General features: G+C 40.9%; 1 protein-coding gene across 1 annotated transcript in view; it reads right to left on the bottom strand.

Moving 5' to 3' along the window:
• LOC117539121 (gamma-aminobutyric acid type B receptor subunit 1-like) overlaps positions 1-1,661 on the bottom strand; it is a gene marked incomplete at its 3' end in the record, with an annotated part of 152,705 nt that extends 151,044 nt beyond the window's left edge. Inside the window, exon 1 of the mRNA XM_034205149.1 lies at positions 1,507-1,661. The remainder of the gene's footprint in view (positions 1-1,506) is intronic.
• Between the last annotated feature and the right edge of the window lie 19,357 nt (positions 1,662-21,018).

Here is a 21,018-nt window from a genome sequence, read left to right on the forward strand (position 1 = left end):
CAGCGCCAAACTGCCCTGGAGAAACACATGAAACTACTTTATTCAGTGTTTTTACTTTTAATCACCGCGTCTGTTTGCTTTGGAGATTTGATTGTGATTGGTGGTTTGCTGACAGAGCCTGCATGTCACTCACTCAAGTACCCCTGACATGAGAGCCGCGCAACTTTTCCTTTTGTAGCAAGCAGCAAAATAATTGTAACATGACGTGTTTGAGTTAATTTGCCTACTTAATATCCTAAAAAAATAAATCGCACGTCCTGCGATGTGAATATCGCGCATGCGCATATCGCGATTATCGTCACGACACGATATATCGTGCAGCCCTAGCGGAGACAACCCGTTTCGTCTCCGTGTGGACAGGGTCTTACTGTAGCTGTTAACAGGCAAAACCCACACAATCAGAGCTCTCAACACATTGGGATTCAGTGAGTAATTCACGCCAGCAGAAAGATCCAATAAGAATGCTCCCTGCTGTGAGTCATGAGGTTAGTCTGGACACACACACACACACACACACGAGGTGGAAGACGTACTCAGATCTTGTAAAGGTACCAGAGTGTAGGAATACTCTGTTGCAAGTGAAAGTCCTGCATTCAAAATGGTACTTAGAAAAGTATTATCATCAAGATATACTTAAAGTACCTAAGGTAAACGTAGACATTGTGCAGATTGGTCCATTTCAGAATAATATGATATGTTTTATAATGATTGATGCATTAAAGTGTTATCAAAGCTGGTAAAGGTGCAGCTAGTTTTAATGACTTAGACCAGTGACGAGCCGTGACTTTTATACCTAGGCTCTCTGTTTTGTTTTTTTATGTTTTCAAATATTATTTTTTATAATATCTTAGGCCCTCACAGAGGGCCTAGAGGGCCCTGACGGCTCGCCACTGACTTAGACTAAAGTCTGATTTAAGAGTTGATTATATTTCACAGCATTAATCGAAATATGTAAAGTAACTAAAGGTATTAAATACATGTAGTGGAGTAAAAGTACACCATTTACCTATGAACTGTAGTGGAGTAGAAGTACAAAGTAGCATACAATTCAAATACTCACATAAAGTAACTCAGTACTTGAGTAAATGTTATTTTACACCACTGAAACACACACACACACACAGACACACACAAACACAGACACACGCACACACAAAACACACACGCACACAGCGTGCGTGACAGCGCGTCGGAGTTCGCGTGCGAGGTTGATGAGAGCGCACGTGCAAGTGCCGAATTATACCCACCACGAGCGTTTGCTCCAAGGCAGGGGATACCTTGCTAGCTAACGTGTGATGTTCAAATGAATGAATATCTTCTTAACAGCATTATATAAGTGTGGAAACATGACAGTGTCTCTCATTAGCAAACAGTGTAGCCACAGTAAAGCAAACTCACAGCTGTATAGCATCAAAACACCGAGATAAGTACATGTTAAAGTACAGCAGTGAAAGCAGTTAGAGTTCAACATGCCATACATAAAGACCTGCTGTATGGAGTACTCACACAGAGGCAGCAGCTGCAGAGCTTCACATGGACCGCAGCGGCGGAGTGTGTCTGCAGCAGCGGGGGGAGAGCCTCCTGTACACGGCTAGTCCAGAGAGCGTTCCGCTGAATGGAAGCCTGTCCGCTGTGTCCAAAAGCACGGCACTGTGTACTCAGACACACACTAACACACACACTATCGGTTTCATTGTGTAGCTCCCTCCCTCTGCCCCCCCACTCCCTCACTCTCCAGTGACGTCATCGAGAGATGCAGCCTGAGATGCTGCATTCACTTCCTATAGAAACGGCTGTGGATAGGACCTAAAGCCTTTGAACCCACATTTTTTTTACTAACACTACCGTTGATCTCGATTGCAACAATTGAAAGGTATCTACAATATAAGAAGAAGAAAAGAGAAGAAAACGAAATGCTTGTCAGAAAATGGGGTTCACTATTGCAGAGTAAAAGGGAAAATTAAGTTTAAGAACAATGCCCAGCCATGTGAATATTGTAAATCATATAGTACAGAGTCTTGGAGGTTAATCTCGAGTAAATGGGAGATGTTGCATACTGATGACGCAGTCTATGGATAATGTGGTGCCTGTTAGCAGTGAGTAGACAGATTCAATTAGTGTAATATAGAGTCATCATCAAACAATAACCATCGTCTTAAGTCCGCTTAGCATGATAAGCCATTTTTAGGGTCAGTTAGTAGGGCTGAGGTCAAAATAACATAAACAATTTTTACTGTAAATATAAAGGTAGATATTGACAGAAGAGCAACATTAATTGCAATATGTATACCTCATGGTGATTAAAGGGCCGTTTTCTTATTATGCGCATTGGCCTACATTGGGAAAGACATGTGTGTAAATCAGCGGATTATTTTGGAGCTGAGTACTTTTTGTACCTATGCTGGGCTTCATGCACCATTATGCAACTTTCATTGGAATGAACAGGGCTCATGACAGGGTTCTGACGTTGTATTCCCTTCACACATCCATGGATCAGAATATTAGCAGCCATGACAGGGATGCTGCATTTGGGACGGTTTGTGTCATCATGGCAAAATGTGCTTCTGGACACACCTACTTTCTCTGTCAATTCAACAATAACTGGCTGAAAGACACATTTGCGTAAAACAATGTTGTATTTGTTATTTTGTTGTGTGATTCTGTCCTTCTGAGTTTTTCTACTTTTTCCAGAAATGCTGATGAGTCTCCAGCTGTTACGCGCTGAAGGGACAGAGTGAAGGCCTCGACTGATGGACCTGTGAGTCTCCAGACACTACAGCATCACAGCCTGTCTCCTGTCACCTGCTTTATCATGCGTGGGAGGATGGGATGTGTAATCCTGCCTTACAGACTGCACACCAACAGGATTTAGGATTTTATTAGGCTGTCGATGCAGAACATCAGCTTTGTTTATTATGAGCGATCAGATGCTGCCAGTCAAATGAAGCAGAAACCTCAGAGTCTGTTCAGAAAACCCAAAGCTGTCAATTTCCTTCATGTTATTGTAAAAAAAAAGGTGATTCATGTATTTTAACCTCTTGATGGAGGCTGTTGCATCAACCAATGTGTTGCCTGCATTCTGTTTTTTCTTTTTATGTTTTATGATGTTCGGCAAGAAATAAAGTAAAGCACTACCACCATCTGCTGCTCTTTACTTCTTCGGCACCAGTTTGTAATGAAGTTTCATTTCAAAACTCAACTGGTATAGAGCAGGGCAGCTATTGACAATTCGACCCCAACCCTGTAGTGCAGCTAAGGAGAGAAGCAGTTGTGATGCGGTGGAATTGTGAAATGACCCAGAAATACCCAAGTAGCAGCCATGATAAGAGCTGTTCGGATTCTCAGATGATAGGAAAGGAGCTTTGAAACTTCCTTTATAACCTCCTTTAGCTTAGGAAACACTGGACCTTGCTTTACGAAAGGAAAGAGGGTTTTCTCCGGAAGTGTTTCCTTGTACGATGTGAGGGTCTAAGGACAGAGGGTCTAAGGACAGAGGGTGTCGTATTGTCATACTGATATTCTGTACAAACTGTGAAGTCCACTGAGACAAATGTAACATTTGTGATATTGGGCTATATAAATAAACATTGATTGATTGATTGAAAGGAGAAAATGATGTCCCACAATGCCTTGCAGTGGTAACATTTACCGTGACACATCATTTGGCAATTAACAGAAACAACCGATCATGACCGAGAAATGCATATCATGAAAGTTACGGGGCTTATCAAGCATTTTACAACTTTTGTCGTAACCTGCCAAAGTGCTTTGTTTTGAAAGTTCAACACTATAATAATAATCAGAATGAGAAATATGAACATTACTTTATATAGAAAAGGGTAAGAAACAAATTAAGTTTAAACAACATTTTTATAGTAAGTTTAGTTGGAAGTGTTTGTAAATCTTGAAGAATTAGTTGACATTCACGTGCTGAAGGAAGTTGAAAAGCCTATTTCACATCTGCCCGGCTGGGGGGGGTGTGACCCCTCCTCTGTCTCCCTGAGCTTTCTAACATGTTTCCCCTGTATATTGTGGAGAGCGATTGGCGTTTTTCCCTTTCCTGTACACCCTGTTTAGAAGCACTGATGGCAGACATCACAGAACACATATCTGAAATGATCTGCACTCTTTTCCCACTTGAAATAGACTCACAAATGCACACTGACATCAACACCTTTCAGCTCTCTCCACAGCACAGAGCTGCAGCTTCTCCTCTCAGCATGTTTCTCCATCACACCGCTCCCATTTTACATTTTCATGCTGCAATTATAAACGGATTATAAATGGATCCGCTTCATTATTGTGCATATAGGAGATGCTTTTCCACCTTGCTGAAGATGGAATTGGCTGAGCTGAGCTTAACAAAGGACAAAGCTGTTCTCCATCTTCAGAGCTGTCATCCTTCCCCATCAGTTTCTGTGTGACTGGCTGCTCCCTACTCCATCGTGTGTCACCTTCATCCTCTACAGCCCTAAAATGACAGAGCGTGGCCAATTTTTCACATCCAGACTTGCTCCCATTCTATCCATTTTGGACTTGTTCATTATCACAATCAATTATCACATTTTCCAGCCCTTTCGCTCACAGCTCCGCTCTCCTCTCTCTGGGTGTATTTATAACACTGATGAATAATTAAAGCTCAAAACAAGATAGTTTGCAATCTTTGATTACAAACTCAATTACATTTATTATGCTTTATTTGCATGTAATAATGGTATTAAGAAAAGAAAATAATGCACTTATATACTTACATTATTAGAAGCCAGACTATCTATTTCCTCCAACTTGCAGTATACTGTATATGCTAAACTGAAGCTATGTTTTAGTTTGGATTAGTCGGTATTTCACCTTTATAACACATGACAGAAAAACACTTCAGAAGATTTCTGCCCGTAACATCTTCCAACCATCCAGCCACACCAAACACCACCGACAAGAAAACTAAATGGATAAAATAACACTCGAGCAACGATAACGATAACAACAACGATAAATCTGAGACTGTTGAGCTCAGATTTTCAGACTTCTTCGGAGCTGTGCTCATGTTGCTCATATTCTTTTGAACCCAGAATGAATTGAAGAACAACTTCTCCAACTTTATACTCTTCTCATTGTCACAATGGTTCACCGGCATTGGCCTACTGTTTCAAGTGGTTAGCTCCACCTGCCTTTCGCCTACCGTTTGCTAACGGCAGCGCCCGCGGGAAAGTAGCAATTTACTGTCTGACAGTCACATAAATAACATCTCCTGATGCATATTTCTTGTATAAGTGAATATTTAACTTTTTTAATTTTGTTTAAATTGAGAAAGTTTGGCAACATAGTGCCGTGATATAACATTTCTCTCATATTATATAGAGGATGTTAGCAAGGCCATCATCTTGACTCATGCTATCATTGTAGAATTTGCCACTTTCTATACCGGCATAATTTACCGCAATGTTTCTGTACAATATTCTTACTTGTGATAGTCTGACATGACAACTTGTATAGTCTGTGTTTTAACAACCCAGTCTCATGGCATTTCGTGTTCACCAACACGATTTTTAATCTATTGATTCGTGTTCACCAACACGATTTTTAATCTATTGATTCATGTTCACCAACACGATTTTCCCCTTTTTTCCGTGTTGCACAGCACGATTTTAAAAGCAATGTATTTCTACTGCCTGCAGCACGTCTTTTTCTCCGGTCGGGCTTTTATTTATTGGTTTAATTCCATAATCTCGGGCTTTTTTGGCGTCCGTCAGGAACTGAATTTCAGAATAAAAATAACCGGAAACAGACGTAGGAGTTTAGGATGGCCCGAAGACACTACACTACAATCCCCAGCTATCGTTTAGGACTACAGTCCCCGTGATTAATCTTCAAGCTCTGGGATTGGATGTTGGAGTGGCAGTGCATCAAGGTTACGCCAGCGTCAAACAGCTGTTTGAAATGGAACGAAACCACGCCAGACTATCCAAAACTATCCCCCCCCCCCCCCCCCCCCCCCCCCCCCCCCCCAAGTACCACACATGCTGGCTATTGTGTTTCGCAAAATGTTCTATGGGACGTCTCTACTGAACGTTTTCGTTTTTCCCACAATTAGAAGTTGCCAGTATTAAACACATTGGTGTTATCAAATGTAAAACATATAATTAATAAATGGGTGAAAATCGCTTGTGTCCATAATGCGCAGCATTAATACCCACATGACAGCTCATTGTTACTTTGTAATTCTACTCCACTACAATTCAGAGGTTAACCTGGTATTTTTACTCCACTACACTTATTTGAGTTACTTTGCAGATTCTGATTAATTATGTGAAATATAAACAACCCTTAAATCAGACTTTAGTTACACCTGAGTAAAATTCAGGTAAGGTGATTGTCAAGTGCCAACAATCAGGAGAGATATTTGATAGTTGGTGCTTGAGAAGACTAAACATGTATCTGCAATTGACATGAATGGAAACGAGTAATAAAGTATATTCATTACTCGTTATTCTCTACTTAGTTAATTAAGGACTGTATATTATGGCTATTTTGCACATCCCTTTCAAGATTTCAAGATTTTCAAAGGTTTATTGACATATCATAGACACAACTTCGGTGTAGTTATGCAATGAATGAAAAACTTGGGTTGCAGGTTCCTCAACAGCGCATTACAAGACATCTATCAATATGTGTGTATACCTCCACCATTAAACTGTCAAATTCTGCACATTTCTTATACTATCTACATACATAAGAGTATAATTAATGTGTATAATATCAGTTAAAATAAGTGCTTCAACATAGTTAGACGTTAAGTACTATGTCAAGCTTAATATTCATCGGTAGATAGATACCCCCAACGTTTTTTTCTTATTTAAAAGAAGACTTAATCTAAAGTAGTATTTAATGTTTAAATAAAGGTTAATTCGTTTTTCTGTTTTGCACCTCCTATTAATATCTTTGTACATCCTGCACTAAACTGTTATTGTAGAGATCACTTACAGTATCTTCTTGATTTTTTATATTCTATATTTCTATCACAGACCTTCTACTTTCCCCCGATGAAAGTATGTACTCTTAATATTTTTTTAATCAAAAACAACACATAAAAACAATAATTCAATAACGTGCTTTAACCACTAGGAGGTGCACACAAGGTACACACAGCCATAATAACTTTGTATTATTAGTGTAGGACACTTATGTTTTCGTACAACATCTGAAGATGTGTAGTTTTATTCATGCTTTCACATCATTTTACAGCATATTGCTATACTATTTCAGACTCAGTATTTACATTCTTATATTCAAAGAAAATCAGTAATATCTTTAAAAAGTCCTTTTATATCAGCTGTGCACCGTTATGGTGTAAATATAACCTATCTCTGAATTAGATCAAATGTAAAAGTCAGCCGAATTAGTGTTGATACTGCAAGGAGACGTATTCTGTGAATAGAAATTGAAGATGTTGTTTAATTGTTGATATATTTATGATCCACGTCAAGTATTCAGTTTCGGCGGCATTTCTTCAGTTTTTCCAAAGGTCTTCTCATCAGGGCTCTATAAATAAAGAACTACGGCAGATTTGTAATATGTAATGCAGCTGAACCGTGTATTACAATGCCGTTATGTGATGACTTTCAAAGAGAAAAGCAAGAACACTCGGAATTAAGTATTATTTTATTCTTTAAAATGTTTTCCGGATTTCATATCATATAAACACCAAATCCCAGCATGCATTGCGGCTAAAACATCCAATCAGCGAGCTTAAACCATAGCTGAGGATCTTGGGTAATCGCTCGAAATGCCTACGTCTGTTTCCGGTTATTTTTATTTTGAAATTCAGTTCCTGACGGAGGCCAAAAAAGCCCGAGATTATGGAATTAAACCAATAAATAAAAGCAAGGATAATTGTGTGTTATTGGTGAGTAAATAACAGTGTGTTATTTTGAAAAGAATAACAAATTAGAAGGAAAAAAAGATTTTTTTAAAATACAGATTTCAGTATCCTGAGGCTCTGAGCCCCATTTATTTTCCTCACAGACGGCAACAAAAGTCCGAAATTATACGATTTAAAATAAAAGCAATAATTGTGGCTTGATATTGAGTAAGAACATGTTTTTATGAACCACACAGCTTCCGGTCTTCCTCGACCCGACCGGAGAAAAAGACGTGCTGCAGGCACGAAACACAATAGGCTTGTTTGAGACAAGCGAGACCTGCGCAGACCTGCGCAATTTCGATCAACGTCTTGCTAGTGCGTTGCATGATGGTTAGTCATTTTGTCCGACTTGCTCTGGAGGCTCGCCTACATGAGACGTTGAAATCTCGCGGGACAAAGACGCCCGCAGCCTTGAGAGCGCGGCGAGGCGGCGCAGTTTCTCTCCACGGGCTGCGGAAGCGAAATGCTTGATGGGAAACGACTCGCTGGTATCTCGAGCTGAGCGCTCATTGGTGGTTTTTCCCCCGTGCTGCTGATGAAACTCTCCAATTGGCTCGGCAAAAGTGTTCTGTTGTTTTGTGTCAGTTTTACGTCGCCACATCCATTCCCATTTTTCATCATTGTTCCACAATGTTTATCATCATGAAATTAATATCTATATATTTTATACTATACTTGCACTGCTTACCGTTTTCATACGTTATATATCTTAGCATATTCATACACACTGTTCATACTGCTCACAGGCTGATATCTAGTGTATTCATACCCCTCACTGTTTATTCATCATTCAATTCATTCTATATTTTATTCTGTAGATTGTGTACATTACTTTTCACTTTACTGCTTGTTGCACCTGGTTAGAAGCTAAACTGCATTTCGTTGTCTCAGTACCTGTAATATGTGCAATAACAATAAAGTTGAATCTAATCTGGAGCAGGAACAAATGTATTTACTTAGTACATATCTGACATTAACGATTAAACACATGTGTGCATTCTTTATAAATGCAAACCGAGTCAAGCCGACTCCGGAGGTGGCGGTATGCACCTTAAAGTTGTTTGCAATCCGCCAAAAAACCGAGAGAAGAAGAAGACGAAGCCGAATCCGAGCTGTCCGACTTCAGGCGAGCTTTTTGAGACCTCCCCCAGCTGCGATCGGCTATTCTCGTCTACTTTCGAGGCGAGCCGCAACGAGTCTCAAACAAGCCTATTACCAGTAGAAATACATTGCTTTTAAAATCGTGCTGTGTGACACGAAAAAAAGGGGAAATCGTGTTGGTGAACACGAAATGCCATGAGACTGGCTTGGTTTTAAATAAGCCTGTCGCCGGTATTAAAAAAACAAGAGAAATACGGCCAATGCAGCATAAGCAGTGTGCTGCTCTTCATAACTTGCAATGGTAGTGAAAAGGTGGGCTGTGTCCGGATAATGTTGCGTGATGTTTATATGTGTGTTGTCGCTTCCCTCTCACTTTGTAATCTCAGCGCTTCTGTAACAACTTTCTTCTGCTGTACTCTCACTATTAGCTGTTATTTCTCAGGTTAATCTCATTTTAGACTCTGGTGTAAACCCCTTATGTATGTGGTTCCTGCCCAGCTGATTGTTTGCTCCAAATAGGAGGCAGTTTTCGGAGCCAAGAACTGGCGCCGCTGCAGCGGGGGGGAAAAGACAGGTTAGCAATTGGGAACAGGCTTAAAACCAGCACTGGAACTACTTTGGTGAAAAAATGTGTAAGAGAGAACTGGCTCCACCATAACATCAAGATACAGCTACTGCACTCTATTGGTGGACCGACAGAATGCAAGGGGGGGGGGTGTTCATATTGATTATGCTTGGAGCTTAAAATTTAGGCTAAAGCCCCTTTCACACAAATGTTGTTTGGCTCAGTGTAAAACAGAAAAAGGCCCTGGTCCATTTTCACAGGAACATTCCTGGCAGCTATACAGCCAGCCCCTGCTGCCACTGTGGACATCAGATCACCCCCCCCCCCCACCCCCGCTACACCTGCCAACTCTAAGCTCAAACCGTCAGGAAAATTAAGTTTGTGGACAAAAGTGTGGACAGATGAAGCTTCAGCAGCTCTACAGGAATGTTATGTGTGCAAAGACAGGCATTTATAAACCATCTACATCTAGAAGATTGATATTATCAGTGACATTATCATTGCTGATAATCGGTCCGTAATCCCTTACAAGAAAAACAATCACAACTTCTCCCTCACCATTGAGAACTCACCCTCTGTTTCTCTCCCCACCCATCTGTAACCTTGAAGTCATTTTCAAAAGCAACATCTCCTTTGAAAAAAAAACTTCTTCCGTATTAAAAACATAGCATGACTTCACCCACCACTCTCAATCAATCAATCAATGTTTATTTATATAGCACAATATCACAAATGTTACATTTGTCTCAGTGGACTTCACAGTTTGTACAAAATATCAGTATGACAATACGACACCCTCTGTCCTTAGACCCTCTGTCCTTAGACCCTCTGTCCTTAGACCCTCTGTCCTTAGACCCTCACATCGTACAAGGAAAAACTTCCGGATAAAACCCACAGTTTAAGGGGAACATGGGAGAAACCTCAGGGAGAGCAACAGAGGAGCGATCCCTCTCCCAGGACGGACAGACGTGCAATAATGCCGTGTGTAAATCGAAGAGATAATACATTTACAGCATAGGTAGTCCATATGTTTGGAAATGCATGTGTGTATAATAGGAAGATGAATCCATGAGGATATCCATCCAGGACCTATGATCCAGGACCACAGCCACGACTCAAGATCCAGGACACAGGACCGCAGGACAGGGGCGGATCTAGACAAATATTCATGGGGTGGCAAGAGGGTGGCAGGAGATTTTGAGGGGTGGCATCCCCTGACAGAAGTATATGCTGATTTAAATCGCAATCATATCAATCAATTAGGGGTGTAACGGTACACGTACCCGTACTGAAATTATTCGGTACGGGCCCTTCGGTTCGGTACACGTGTGTGTTAATAAATAATAATAATAGATTTAATTTGTTAGCGTTTTTATAGGTGCTCAAAGACGCTTTACAGATATAGTGAAGAACTGTTATGATTCACATATTCATTTATTATTGAATAAACTATATTTTTTGGAGGAGTTAATGATGAATGTTCATCAAGATGCTTGATCACCCTCCTTCAAATTTGAAAAACAAGTAATTATATCATTATTGATATACAGTTACAACCTTGACTTTACATCAGAAAGAACAAACATTAAAGAAGTGACTAACTGCATCAGTTAGGGTTAGAAAACGTGTATTCAGCTAAAACATCGCTGCAGTTATTATCCAGTGGAAGGTCCTTACCTACTGGCCTAGTTAAATCAAAGTGGTTACTTTCTGTTGGCTGGGCAGTGTAGTTTTACACACCGTCTTATTTTACTTTCTCAGGACTTAAAATTGTTTTTGGGGGGCAGACCCCCTCAAAGAAAAAAATATATACACGCATACAAAGTCATCATCTTAACAGTTTGTTATTCTCATCGACTCATCCGTGAGCAGAGCATCAAGTTGGCACGTCTATTACAGCTGAATGCGGCGATTACTATTTTGTTCAGCAAAACGCCTCACAAACTTATTAAGATCAACAGCTGTAGTGCGTTTTGATTCAATGCTGAGTACAGCCAAACTGACAGTCTCTTCTCTGTCATTGTAGACCGCAAATACCTCATTCCTTCAGTGCTTGGGTCCGAAAGGCTTCTCGTTTTGCGCCGTCCCCCCGTTCAAGTGAATTCGCCACCAATCATATTTCCACTCTCGCGCCAGGACCGGGGGAGGGGTTACATGACGTGCATATTGTGCTGCATTCACTTGCACTCGGACATTAGAGACTTTCTCTCATAAATGTCCGATGAGCCACAACTTTTCTTTCAAAACAAAGATGCCAACTGGGGTGGCAGCTGGGGTGGCAAGGCTATTGTTTAGGGTGGCAGTTGCCACCCCATGCCACCCCGGTAGATCCGCCCCTGCCGCAGGATCATCCATGACTCCGGATCCCGGCGTATATAGACACCAAAAAGAAAGAAATTTGGGGAAGCTGGGTTAATCGGAACATGAGAGTACACAGGTATAGACAGAGAGAAGGAAGAAGTAAGATGTCCCCCGACAAACTAAGCCTATATCAGCAAAACTAGGGGCTGAATCTAATCAGCCCTAACTATAAGCTTTATCAAAAAGGAAGGTCTTAAGCGCACTCTTAAAAACGGATAGGGTGTCTGCCGCCCGAAACACAAATTGGAAGCTGATTCCACAAATGTGGAGCTTGATAAGAAAAGGCTCTGGCTCCCATTGTACTTTTAGAGACTCAAGGAACAACCAACAACCCTGCATTCTTGGAACGCAATGCCCTAATAGGACAGTAGGGTATAATGAGTTCTTTAAGGTAAGATGGCGCCTGCCCATTAAGGGCTTTGTAGGCGAGAAGAAGAATTTTAAATTATATCCTGTGTTCTATAGGGAGCCAGTGTAAGGCAGCCAGAACAGGAGTAATGTGCTCCCTTTTCCTAACTCTGGTTAGTACACGAGCTGCAGCATTTTGAATCAGCTGAAGCGACTTGACTGACTTCTTGGTACACCCTGATAATAAGGAGTTACAATAATCCAGCCTTGAAGTAACAAATGCATGGACTAGTTTCTCTGCATCGTTTTGAGGCAAGATATGCCTGATTTTTGCAATGTTACGTAGATGGAAGTAGGCGGTCCTTGAAATTGATTTTATGTGGGCGTTAAAGGATAAATCCTGATCAAATATAACACCAAGATTCCTTACAGTCTCACTGGAGGCCAAATTAATGCCATCCATAGTTAGTATATCTTTAGATAATTTGTTTCGTAGATTCTTTGGGCCGAGCACAATAACTTCAGTTTTGGTCGTGTTTAAGGCGAGACACGGCAGGCAAAAACATCGTTTTTCAAGTACTGGTCAATTTTGAGATTTTGTGCTATTTTGATTCTATAACATGTTTTCTTTCAGGCTTTTGGAAGGAAAACGTACAAAATACACATTTCTCCTAAATTCACCAAAAGTTAGCATTCTAACGTAACATAAAGTACCACGACCGCTGTGTGCACCATGTCAACAGAGGTATCGCTGGAAAGCTCCGTCTCTCCTGCACAATCTCATCAGATCCAAATATGGTCATTTCCTTTGTATCAGCAACCAATCGTGAAAGCACAAAGGGGTCTCATTGGCTGGTGTCAATTTCTGACAACGTGATTTGTTCAGATGCGTCACGTGGTGTGCTAAAACACTTCCTGGTTAGCTTTCCGCTAGAAATTGAAATCTCAAAATGGCAAAAGAACGGCGAAAAAAACGTTCACAGAGAAGACGACAACAATTGTCACTTGCACGAAGCAAGGTTATACAAAAAACAAATGACCCCGAACATGAAATACCTTCACGGAGTGCGTCGATGCGCAAGCTGTCATCCAAAGAACAGGAGGGTTTAGCTAGCGCCTCACTGCAATCTTTAAAGGTCGTTTTCTCAAAATGAGTTTTTTCTCCTACTCTGAGTTCGAAATTTCAACTTCAGTAGCACGTAGAGACACCAAACCTTCCAGTTATATTCCTATCAATATTATGAAGGCTTTTACAGAAGGGTTTGTTCATATATCATTCATAGCCTGAATTATACAACATTGTATACCTAAAAACATGGTGAAAATTGATATTTTAGGGCTGTTGACAGTATTTTCTGATTTATGGAGTGATAAAAAGAGATATCCAAAATCCCTTCTGTAAAAGCCTTAGATACTAATATGACTACAAAATGAAACAAGAATTTTGAACCTGGCTTTATCCAAAGTTCAGATTTCGATTCCTGAAATGTGTTAAAATATGTGCATATTTAATGAGATAATGGGTAATTTGCATATTTAAACATGCTATTTCAGAAACTTGTAATACAAAAAACAATTGCCTTATTGTAAGTAATTAACTGGAGAAATTTCTAGCAGATACCTTTAAGTTAAAACCATTACCCTATTCACCTGGGGTGTCTCGGAGACAAAACGTTTTTAAGTCCTTGAGGCAGTCTTGAATTTTATTTAGATGATTAATTTCATCAGACTTGATTGATAAATATAGTTGAGTATCATCTCCTTCTCAGCTGCTGAAACACTCATCCATGCCTTCATCTCATCTCGAATCGACTATAGCAACAGCATTTTATATGGTACACCATCCAAACACCTCAATCAAATCCATTACATTCACAAGTCTGCTGCTCTTCTCCTCACCCACACCCCCTCCTGTGACCACATCACCCCTGTCCTCCAGAACCTCTTTTTACAGCCCGGCTCATAGAATGCACAAATATGGGAGACAAGACAAGTTTAAGTGTACCAAAAGACATATTTATGTACAATAAAACAAAGCCTACAACTTAACAATCCTAAACAATGCTACCTCACCGACCTGCTCCATCACCACACTCCTTCCTGCAAGCTCAATTCTCAACCTCGGATCATGCACTGGACCTGGGGGGACACTGGGGGTTCTTCGACTTTTACTTAAGGTCAAGATCTGAGGACTTTTTCCACCTCTGATTGTGGCCATGTATTTTTTTTATTTACATGCACTCTGAACATACCATTAATTCAGAGGTTTTTTCCCAATACTAAATATTAGGGCTGTCAGTCGATTAAAATATTTAATCGCGATTAATCGCATGATTGCCCATAGTTAATCGCGATTAATGGCAAATTAATCTCACATTTTTTATCTGTTCTAAATGTACCTTAGAGGAATATTTTTCAAGTTTTTAATACTCTTATCAACATATGAGTGGACAAATATGCTTTATGCTAATGTTTATTATCATTGGAACAATGACAAATATTCTCATGAATATTAAACACAACAACCTCTGAACATTACAAATATTCACCTCAATTCAACCTGGAACCTCTCTCATACAATAATACAATACAAATGGTGTGTGTGTGTGTGTGTGTGTGTGTGTGTGTGTGTGTGTGTGTGTGTGTGTGTGTGTGTGTGTGTGTGTGTGTGTGAGGGATCGTTGGAGCTATGTGCAACTCAAGGTATGCTCGAACGGGAGCTGCCTGGACGCTGCAATCATGTTGCGCGCACTATCCGTGCTGAGTGTATATTAAAATACTGTTTAAAAGAAGAATTTCAAACCTGCAGTGATGTTACCTTTGTTCTTACTGTAGTTAATAGCTCAACAATAAGGCAGATCATCTGAAGTCTGGTGCCGTTTGGACGATTTTCCTTTGAGTTGGGACCATATCGTGTTTTATGGCGAGGGATGCGTTTCTGTGGAAACGGCATATGATGAAACCTCACATTTGGCATCTACATGCTCCCCCTCGGTGAAATCATCCGCCGACATGGTCTCAACTTCCACTATGCCGACGACACCCAACTCTACATCAGTACCAATCCATCATCCCAGCTACCCCCACTGTCACTTGTCAACTGCCTCCGCGACATCCAAGCCTGGATGTCAAAAAATCTACTTAAACTCAACAATAACAAAAACACTGCTCCGGAAGGTTGGAGATCTGCTCCTCACCATCGATGGCGGCTCCATCCACCCTTCCCCTGAGGTTCGCAGCCTGGGCGTCACTCTGGACTCTAGCCTCACCTTCAACTCCCACATCAGGTCTACTGTCAAAACTGCTTTCTTTCACCTACGAAACATCTCCAGACTCCGGACCTCTCTCCCCGACCCCGTTGCAGAAACATTCATTCATACCTTCATCTCCTCTAGTCTGGACTACTGCAATGGAGTTCTGTTCGGGGTCACCAGCAAAGCCCTGGACAGGCTCCAGTACGTCCAGAACTCTGCAGCCAGGCTCCTCACCCACACTAAGCCCTGGCAACACATCACCCCTACCCTCATCCACCTTCACTGGCTCCCGGTTAAGTCACGCATCCAGTACAAACTCCTCCTGCTAACTTAAAAATCTCTCCACTCCCTAGCCCCTCCATACATCTCTGACCTCCTTCAGCCCTACACCCCCTCTCGTCACCTGCGGTCCTCTGACAAAAGGCTGCTCTCCATCCAGCGCTCCAAGCTGAAAAGATTTGGTAACAGAGCCTTCAGTGTCGCAGCCCCCACCCTCTGGAATTCTCTCCCCTCTGCAATCAGGAATGCAGACACTCTGGACACCTTCAAAAAACACCTCAAACACCATCTGTTCACTCAGGCCTTTGGCCTCAACTAATATACAGTACTCAGCAACCTGTTCCTGTTTTGTTTTCTCCAGCCTATGTATCTGTATGATTATTATTACTTTTTGTTTCGTTACTTCCCATTGTAAAGCGTCCTTGGGTTTCGTGAAAGGCGCTATATAAATTGAAATTATTATTATTATTATTATTAGAGCTGTTGAGGCATGGACCGGTGATATACAACTCAAGTTGGGTGGACCATCGGACCGTGTCCATTGGAGTTACAGCGGCATCGTGTTTTATGGCGAGGGATGTGTTGCCATGGTAACGCCACATTATGTAACCTCAAATTTGACGGAGAGCTGTTCAGGGCAGCAGTGTTAATGATAGTCTGATGTTTGGCGGCGTTCTGAGCATGTCAGTTGGAGTTATGACATCATCGCGTTCCATGGCGATGGATCGCCTAGCATCGAGCGAACGTGAAAATAGCTTCTTAGCTTACTTTAGCTATCTACTTCACAAGCAAGCTGTGTTCACTCTCTAGTTAGAAAGCTTTGTTTGCTATTTATCTTAATAAGCTAGAGCAGATTTGAGCTATCTAGTTAGCTATAGCCAAATTGGTGGTCTCAGTTTAAATTAAAATTGCTATGTTGGTTAAAGTAAGGCTCCAGTCATTAGATAGTTAATAAAAACTTCAGTATTTAGTGAAACATTATGTTTAAACCATACCCTGAAGAAACCAGCGATATTCCCCGGTAAATAATGATTTTATAGCTCTTTTTTATCAAAACCTGTATATTCCGTCAGGCAGCTGCCATTTTGGCCATTTTCAGTAGTCACATGATCCGAAAAACTAGGTCGTGACGTCATCTATGCGTTCACTTTGTAAACACACGAACAGCTCATTAGACGAAAACATGGCGGAGTATTTGAGTTCGGACTCGTCAGCCGAGGAAGAAGTTTAGAAAAATAAAGTCCAGGCGGACTTACTTTGAATTATCACTATAGTTATTCATTCCATCCAAATACAACTGTAAAAAATATTAAAAAACATACTCCGTTATCCACTTAGGCCCCACGGACCCGGTTCCGGGGCCCAACTCGCGTCATTTGCAGGAAACAACGTCTAAGGAACCTTAATATTTAAAAAACTATGAATATTTTAAATCCATATAACGGGGAAAAAAAACTTGATCTTTTTCATTTTTTTCTTCAAAAAAAACACACAATTCTAACAGTGAGCCTCTGAATTAGCCCAGAGCGAAAAATGCTAACCTATTACTGCACCGAAAATCACTCCTAGCTCCCTTATTACTTATCCTAGCTGCACATCCAACACATCGTTTATGATCCTAAAGACACAGAATCTAACGGTGCCCACCTCAACACTGAAAGATACAAACTTGCGACGTTATCAACAAAAACGTACATCAAAACAAGTGGCGCTAGGTACTAACATGCGCTAGGCTAACATGGCTTACCTTCGTCTTTGCCTGGTCTAAACTGGTCTTCAATGGCATTACAACGATAAAAACGATGATGTAGTTAATCCATAGGTTAATATCCAATGTGACTGTGTCCCCTTTGAAATGTTCTGATAATCTATAAGCAATAAAACTGCAATTCCGTTATCTGCTCTCCGCTCTGTGCTCCGTGCGCTCTGGGTCCTGCAATTTCTGCTTCCTTACGACCCAGAATAAGTAAAGTCTGCTGCGTAATGTGCTTACGCTGGCTGGCATTAGTGCACTGCATCCCCATTAAGTAATGGTTGATTAATAAATCCCATTTTATGTTTCATCATACTCTCAGAGTAGTCGTCCGGAAACTTGAAATGTTCGCTGCATACATGCGCCTGTGGATCTTTCGGTTCGGGCCGAGCACATTTCACTAGCCACTGCCTCCGAACGTACTTGCTACGCTTACCCGTTGGCAATAGAGGGAACCGAGCATTCCGTGGATTGTTCCTATATTTCAATAGAATTGTGAGAGTAACTAGAGTAAACAACATGAACAAAGCACATACGTCAATTTGTCCTCGACACCAAACCCATAGTTCGCGTCACTTCCGGTAAAATAAGTCATGTGACTCGTCAAAATGGCGCCGCCCACAGGGTTGATGTTATTTCGGTAATTAATCAGCTTATAATCACTGATAACCTCATCGGATTAAAAAAAAAAAAAAAAAGACTGGCAGAGACTGGTCTGTTTTATCGGATGATAATTATTTAAAAATGCGTGTCATGAGCATTGCCTCCCTTTAAACATGTAGTGCGTACCTGTGTCTACCGTTATGGCAGTGACACTTATTTTAAAAACGTTGCTGGCTTTTGGTATTTTTCAAACTCATGATATTTCTTCATAACAATTCATTCAAAAGCTTAGAAGCAGTTTGTTGTCAAGTAAAGGTTGATAAAGCTGGCGACAACATGTAAAGCAAACGCTCTAACTGGAAGTACCAACACATAATAATGTTGAAGTGCGTAGAGCAGATGAAACATGAGGTTAATAGAGCTGGAGTCAGGGTGGGATTAGCATTAGTTTAGCATTGAGACTGCTGACGGCTTGGCTCATTCCAAAGTTCAGATATACTTATCAACACACATGTATGTATGTATGTATGTACAGTGGTGTAGTGGGGATTTTTTTACTGGGGGGACGCTATTTTAATTAGGTCATCCCAAACAATGCCACACAAGTGCGCACGCGCGCAGTGCACTCACAAAACGGGCAGACAGGTCCACAGAAACTACCGGTATGGTTAGTCCTACTTTAGTTACTGTACTACAAAAAGCAGACAGCGCTGCGTTCAACACACACAGACTCAAAACCATGGACACACTGGCACATAAGTTACATAAACAATTTATAGGCCTAAATTGCATAAGCTATAGTATTGCAACTAAGCAGACAGCGCTGCTTCTCTCTATCTCCACTTTTAAAATCTATTTAAAACTCATAACAAACAAACAAAATTCCAAAAGTTGTTCGAATAAACGAAACGAAAAATATAGCCTACTAATGCAACATTGAATTGAATCCAGAAAATTGAATCTGGACTTGAAATTATTCTGATTAGGCCTAGTCTACATTTCATTTCATTTTTATTTGTCCCGCTCATGGTACGCAAAACCAAATGTACAATAATTGCCACAAAATATGACTCTACCATTGAGCGAAAAGGAGCAGGGAGAAGAATAAAATCTTATGTGACCTGCCCCTTTCTAAAAAAAACAAATAAATACAAATAGATGGTCTGCCCTTCATAATAATAATTTTTTTTTCACAGCCAAACATAACAGTATCTTAGGATACTAAGAGAAACACACAAAAAAATACTTATTTCCCACTTGACGGTTAACGGAAAGAAACAAAACAACACCAAAACATCACATGTATAAGGAAAAGAAAAGTGCAACACCCTCATCTGAGTCCTACTGGAGAAGAAGGTGGAAAGCGACACATGATGATAATAACAATAACAACAATAACAATGGCAATGGGACCCGCAAATACAGAGGAGACATCACATCAAAGACATCAAAAACATGAAGGACCAGAGTACATCGACGTATTCACATTCTGCTTCATATAGTCCCATCTTTCTTCATTTATACAACTTCTTTAACTGAAAAATACATATACAATTCTTTAGATCCTTGTGTTGAGAATTCCACAATTGTACACCAACTACCGAAATACACATTTGTTTAAGAGTAGTCCTTGCATATGGATGCTTAAAATTTAATTTCCTTCTGTGGTCTTCCTTGTCTGATCCAAAAACAAACAACTGTTGTAAACATGCTGGTAACATTCTGCTTGTTGCCCTGTGCATTACTGATAATGTCTGCAGCTCAGCTGTCTTTGAGTTTCAAGAGTCCTGACTTAAAAAACAGTCTGGTGTGTTCTCTTGAGTCAGCTTTATGAATTATTCTTACTGCCCTTTTCTGTAATATTGACAATGGCTTTATGTTGCTCATATACGTGTTGCCCCACACTTCTATACAATAAATGAAAAATGGCAAAATGAGTGAACAGTACAACATCCTCAATGCCTTGTAATCTAGCAAATACTTTGCCTTGTTTAGAACAGAAATAAGCAGACAACGCTGCTTTTCACACACACACTTTTCAAATCCAAGCCTTACTTTGAACTCAAGGCTCAGTTCAACCACATGTTGGAGGTATGTAGCAGCCATGAACATTTATCATTTGTTACAACAGGCACACCCACACACACACACACACACACACACACACACACACACACACACACACACACACACACACACACACACACACACACACACACACACACACACACACACACACACACACACACACACACACACACACACACACACACACACACACACACACACACACACACACACACACACACACACACACACACACACACACACACACACACACCCCTTGCGTTTTGAAGACTGATAAATCCGAAATGGATGAACAAACTTTGCAGCCCAGTTTCCCAGCTTTGCAGTCTATCCACGGGTATGCCTCTTGTTTCCTCCGCCACATCTCCTCCGTCCATACCTCTGGGAAAGGTGAGCTTGAGCTAGCCAGGGGAATGTTGCTAGCGCAGCTAACGTTAACAATAACTGCCCCTACACACGGCAGCGTGCGTTACCGCTTGGCGGTGGGCGTGTCTGAAGCTTGGGGATTTTTTACGAACAACGCGACCAACAACCAATCACATGAATGTCCCGCCCCGGACATACAAAGCAAAGCATTCATGCTACATCCATGCTGGCTAAATATACTGTCTATGCTTGCTAGCTGTCCATTCAAACGAAGTACACTGGATATAAACTCCCCAAACAGGCGAACACCTACCAGTTTCACCCACTGTCTCTGCCACCTCCCCCCATGCCTGGCTCCTCCGGTTTGTATCCCTGTATG

This window comes from Gymnodraco acuticeps, unplaced genomic scaffold (assembly GCF_902827175.1).
Source record: "Gymnodraco acuticeps unplaced genomic scaffold, fGymAcu1.1, whole genome shotgun sequence".
Lineage (NCBI taxonomy): Eukaryota > Metazoa > Chordata > Actinopteri > Perciformes > Bathydraconidae > Gymnodraco > Gymnodraco acuticeps.